This window comes from Poecilia reticulata, chromosome 10, assembly GCF_904066995.2.
Source record: "Poecilia reticulata chromosome 10, P_reticulata-male-v2, whole genome shotgun sequence".
Classification (NCBI taxonomy): domain Eukaryota; kingdom Metazoa; phylum Chordata; class Actinopteri; order Cyprinodontiformes; family Poeciliidae; genus Poecilia; species Poecilia reticulata.
In genome coordinates, this window is record NC_088839.1 from 25,366,520 (window position 1) to 25,372,688 (window position 6,169).

At 39.7% G+C, this 6,169-nt stretch overlaps 1 long non-coding RNA gene across 1 annotated transcript; it reads left to right on the top strand.

Annotated features, from left to right (window-relative positions):
• The first annotated feature begins 3,808 nt into the window (after positions 1 to 3,808).
• Positions 3,809 to 4,748, top strand: LOC145553100 (uncharacterized). The gene is made up of 2 exons (XR_014089300.1): positions 3,809 to 4,445; positions 4,613 to 4,748. It is a non-coding gene; the product is annotated as an uncharacterized LOC145553100 (long non-coding RNA).
• Positions 4,749 to 6,169: the final 1,421 nt, after the last annotated feature.

Below are 6,169 nucleotides of genomic sequence, written 5' to 3' on the forward strand. Positions count from 1 at the left end.
GGACTTGACACAGCCCTCAAGGTCAGCCCGGAGACCAATGGGACTCGACACGAAGCCCTCAAGGTCAGCCCCCAAGTGTGAAGCTCCCCTGACATCGCAGTCCTGCTGTCCTCAAGCTTTTTTGCCAACCACAATCAAGCATGAAGTGTACTTCCATGCATGGTAAATAAAGAACCATGGTACTTCTTTATTTAGAAGTACCATGGTTCAATCCAGTACCTGAGATTGTCTGTTTTGTACATTTTTACAAGTGTATCGGTTAAGCCTCTGACCACACGTCTGAAGACCGATGGCCTCTCCTGTGGCTGGTCTGAAACCGACTGGCTGTCTTCATGGGTTTTTTCTTCAGATGGCTGCTGGTTCTTCTGCTCCTGTCTGTTCTGGCGCCTATGATTCAGCTCTTCCACTTGATGCTGCAGGTCAGTCTTTATACTCTCCAAAAATTTTTTTCCTGCTCTTAGTGGAAAAAGCTTCGACCAGGAAGGTCAACCTGCTGTTCTGCACGACGTACCTCAGGGAGTTGTTTTCCTCCTCCAGTTTGGTGTGCAACTGCTCCAAGAGAGTGTTGTTTCCCTCCAGGGTGGTGATGTTCCCCTCCAGGGTGGTGATGTTCCCCTCCAGGGTGGTGATGTTCCGCTCAAGGGCGATACTTCTCTCCTCCGAGGCGGTGCTTCTCTGCTCCAGAGCTGCATTATCCTGCTCCAGAGCGGCATTTGTCAGCTCCAAGGCGGTCTTTATTTGCTCCAAGATGGTGCTTTTCTGTTCCAGGGCAGTCTTCTCCTGCTCCAGGGTAGTGTTTGTCAGCTCCAAGGCAGTGCTTCTCTGTTCCAGGGCGGTCTTCTCCTCCTCCAGAGCAGTGATTTCCAGTTCCAGGGTGGTATTTTTCTCTTTCATGGTAATCCATTTCTGCTCCAGGTTTTCGTACTCCATCTTCAGGGTAGCATTTCTCACCTCCAACTCGATAATCTCCATCTCTAGTTCGGTGGTATTCCTCTTCAAGTCTCCATTCTCCTTCCCCAGGTTGGTGCATTTCTGCAGCAGGGTAGCATTTATCTGGTCCTGGGTGGTGTTTATCTGCTGCAGAGTGGTGTATTTCTGCTCCAGGATAGCATTATCCTCCTTTAGTTTTGTTAGTTCCTTGTCCTTCTCATGTGCAGCTTTTTCGGTGTTGATGAGTAAAATCTTCAACGCCTCATTCTCCTTGATCAGAGTCTCTCTTTCTGTTGACATCATGCTAACTCCTTTCAAGATGTTTTCCAGCTTCTCTGTCTGTCTAGTGAAAGTGTTTTCTCTAGTGGAAGTTGGTGCCTCCTTCTGGGAATCAAATGACCCCAGATTGCTCCGACTCATTGTTAATCCTTCTTTGTATCTTAAAAAAGTTTAACCACGAATCTTTGCTTGGGAGACGATCCTTCTACCAGCTCTTCTGCAATGGTTATGACCATACAGCTCTGTGATGTCACTCTTGTGGAGCAAGAGTGACATAAATTCTCTTTGTGACATCAATTTATGTGATGTCACAAATTGATGTAACTACCTCAGCAGAACAACTAGAAAACTGCTGAAGTTTAAAACAAACTTTATGGCTGAATGGTAGTCCGTGGGCCAGAGGCCAAAATTTGAAACTTTTGTCCATTTCAGGGTGGCAAAGTCAATCGATATTTTTTGAAAAGATGCATATATCTAGTTAATATTTTGGAATGATAGCCCTTCCAAATTGGTAGCTGAGTCATAGTTATCAGCTCATGAAGTAAAAACACCTTTGGAAACATGCTGTTTTTTGAGACTGGTGTATGTCTGGTTTAGGCTCATGGTATGGGCATTTGTCGAAGGTCTATAATATAGTGTTTGGTATCTTCTTAAAGGGGACACTCTTGCCTTTCATTTAAACCATGTTTTGAGTGTCTTTGACCAACACAGAGGTCACTAGAGCTCGTTAAACCAAAAATAATACACATTTTCCACACCTTTTGACCAAACTAGATGCATTTCTTTTATCCTAGTGGTATCCAGGGACAGCTTCACCCATCTTCTCAGTAAATCTGACTCCAGCTGGGTGCTGTGGTGATGCAGGGGCAAAGCACAACCCCTGTATTGAGGCCTTAGTCCTCATGTCCTCATGCCTGGTGACATTTGCTGCACGTCTTCCCCCTCTCTCATTACCTTCTTTCCTGTCAAACTAATTTCAAATAAAGGCCACTAGAGCCAACAAAACTTAAAAAAAAAATTCTGACTCCAGCTTTTCAACTGAAGTTAAAAAGAAAAAAAAACTTTAAATGGTTGAGCTTTATTTATTTTGTAGCATCGTAGTTAAATGGGGTGATAACAAATATAAATGCAACACTTTCCTGAACATTGCAAAATTTGTGTATTTTTATACCTCAACTGTTGCATCGATCTTAAGGAAATTTAATAAGATGTACAAACGTACTGGATTCATTATGAACGGTTTATAGGAACTGCTTGATGTAGAAAAATCAGGCATATTTGAAATAAAATTCCTCCTCAGTTACATTTATTGTTTACTCCATAACGCTCCCCAGATGCCTTTTTTCACCTCCTTCACCATCCTGGTGTAAGGAAATGCTCAGGGTCTCGACTGTTCATATTTGCAGGTTTATCTCATGATCCCATGGCGACTTGTACCCAATTACAATGAGCATGAGCTAGCATTAGCATTGCAGCATGGTACTGACGCTGATAACTACTACAGGAAGTTCGAAAAGTAGCAATAGGACTTGTGTTTCCAGGGTTGTGGGATTTCATGATCCACTTATTTTCATGCATGAGGAAAACCAAAAATGTTTTGATGGTTTTCAACTAGTGTTGCTTTGGACTTTGATTGGGTAAAAACACAGTCGGTTTTCAAGGGTGTTAAAACCATAAGTGCTCTGCTTCAAACATATTTATATAATCTAAAATATCCCATCGTGTTTCATTACAGGCTCATTTTGGGAAGCTGGACCTTTTTCTCTCAACCTTGTGTCCATAAAGAAATAACTGCTTGACTTTAAATTCTACATGGTCAAAGCAAGTTTAGTTTTTATTACTTAACAAAATGGCATCTCTTGAGCAAAAAATAAATAAATAAAATAAATAATTAAATAAATAAATAAAATGTAAAGAATGAGTCAAGTTTCCTTGTGTTCATATCTTTATATTTAAATTCATGGAGTATACACAATGAAGTCTACTCTATTACAATTTCCACATGTTGATAATGTTGGTTGACGGAGCTATGTTTTGGCGTTTAGTTATCCAAACAAACAGCAGTGTGACCGAGAAGCTTGAAACAAAAAAGGGAAAAAAATACAAAAGAACAAAAACAAATTTAAACATTTGTTAAAGTTGATGCTGCAGCTTCAAACAGAAGTTCGGTGTGAGAGTCACTACCAGGTGGAGCAGAAGCGGCGCTCCGTCTGTGAAATAGACGGAGCTACGGCGAACCGGTTCAACAGCGAGAACAGAACCAGCGTCTTACATCGCAGCTCGATAACTTAAATAATTTTGCGGGTTATTTGTTTAGCTTTCTGACCGTCATGCTAATCCAGGTTAGTCTTTGTAGCTGTGCGCTGCTTTATCTGCTATCTGATTGCTCCATAAGTCTTTTTTTTTTTTTTACTGCAACATGCAAACTTCCCCATTCACTCAGTGCGTTATTGTTCCACATCGCTTAGGATTTGTTGCTGTGCGTTTGAGCAGTGTGAAGGAAAGAGGAGACCAGCTGCACAGGCAGGCTGCGAAATGAGATGCAGGTGATCGGTTTGTGTGATTGGCAACAAGAGACCATGATCGGCGGTATAGTATAGTGAAAAATTGTGAAGGGAAAGAAAAATCATACATGGTTGTAAAAAATGTACTGCTTCATTTTTCCGTGGTATGTCTCTGTTGTCTGTTTAGGTGAGGCGTCTGCAATAGTTTTTAATAACTTTGGCTGAAAATGTAAAATAATTTACTAATATTTTTTAATTTAGATTAAAGGGTAGTAAAAATATTGCACCTTAATTCCTGCAATTGTAGCGAGTCTGTAAAAAATGTATATTTCACCGCGAATCCATTCTCAATTATATATGTATATTTGTTTTTCTTATTTTCAGAATTTTATTTTGTTTTATTTTGGTGGTGACGCTTTTATTTTCTTGCTTCCTGTTTGGCGTCATATCCTGTGTGTTCCCGCTGCTCTCCTCAGTTCGCGCCGAGCGAAATTATTAAAAATGTTCTAAAAAGTATGTTGTAAATTCACAAGCTGTTATATATATATTGTTGTTTAACTGTTTATGTTTAGCGCAGCACTTGTACTGGGCATTTATTTCCCGCGTTAGTAACATCTATGAAGTTTTCTGTGCCGACGTGATTATTTTGTTGTTCTTTTGGTTGGTTAAGGTGTTTGTGAGGAAGCCAGAACTCAAGAACTGCTGTGCTGAGAGTGTTTTTGTTTTGAACAGGTATGTGAGTTGCTTCAATTTTATTTGGATGTTAAATTAATGTGTTTAGTATATTTTTATGTTATGATGGAAGATTGTAATTATTGGGCAGATTATTTCTGTTTGGGTTTTATTTTAATTGTTTTGAATGAATGTTGATTTTGCTTTATTATTTTGGTTGGTTTTAGCACATTCCTGTCGGTTCGCGCTGAGCTGCGCTGGGGAGAGGTGTTTGTGAGGAATCCAGAACTCAAGAACTGCTGTGCTGAGAGTGTTTTTGTTTTGAACAGAATAAACCTGCCTTCCCGCACAAAACACCCTGGGTCCCCGACTGTTGGTTCCTTTCTTAACACAACGCAGAGTACATGCAACAGATGAGCCGGATGGAAGCGGCTACACAATATTTGCATTGAATTTCCACAGAGAATGACACTAACCGCACCAATATGGTTTTAGCTTTATGTGCTTTTATAAAAAATTTTTTTACATAATTTTCCATTCCACATATAGAAAAAAATCCACTCTTTTTGCTAAGTTTTCAGTTTATCTTTAGTTTAAACCCTACAAATAGAAATAAAATGGTGGTTTCCTAAAGATACCAACAAACATCCTATATTAGATATTTATCTAAAATTACAGCTTGTCTTATTTTTTTCTAAGGAAGGTTGGTGGAATCAACCAGCTCACTCATTCTTTGGTTACCTAGCAACTCACTCTTTGGTTGCCTAGCAACACCCTGGTGAGTAACTGGCAAAGTAGCAGTTTCAGGTTCCGCCACTGTGACTCATAACTGCTGACAAAAGTGTGGAAAGATTGCACCACCAGTTTGGCAGTACTTCAGATATTTAAAACAAACAAACAAACAAAAAATCAATATTGACTGATAAAACACATTGAAGTCTGGAGTTGTGACATGATATGAAAAAGTTCAGCCTCATGTAAACTAAAATGAGATCTCCCTTCTTTTCCTGGTTGAGTTAACATTGTGTTAAACATTCACTGTTGCACTGTTCAGTTTTAAACATCGAGTTCTTCCTGCCTCTCACATTTTGCTGTGAAAGAGTGAAAGCGAAGTACAGGAGAGTTGAAGACTGACAAGGACAAGTGGTAATTTTACAGTGGTTGAGCTTGTTCCTTACTGGGTGACAGGTGAAAAGTGTTTTTCCACAGAGTAAGTGATGACTTAAGCATTTAAGTTAAATACCGTCTGACTCACCGCAGATATGGTGTGAGATAAAACGTGTCGAGGAAATGTCTGTTTTGGAAATGTGAGGCTGGAAAAGCTGCATGAACAAAACAAAAAAACCACAGCATTTTTAACCAGAGATGATAATGAAGTAGAAATTAGGTGTTTCTATTGAACCGTAATGCTGGAAACGGTAAGCTTCTATATTAATGGTGTTTTCTTCTGCTACTCTCAGTCGATTTTGGCTTAGCCATTTAGCATCCAAAAATCAATGCCCTGATTGCATTTGCTTTTGTTTTCTTTTTTTTGTTAACCTCTGCTAATATCTTCACTCAAAATGAAACAATTAAATATCATATATCTTGAAATGTCACCTCATTTTGTTTATTTCTTTGGAGGAAACCTGCCAAGCTTCTGTCAGCGTAACTCGGACTCATTTAGCCTAGGTGCCACCCCGCTTCGCAGCTGAACTATGGCATTTCAAGGATTCGAGGAGAATTAACTTTAGGAAACAGGCATATAGAAAAAGGACAGCTTGGTGATTTGTGGAAAGAACATC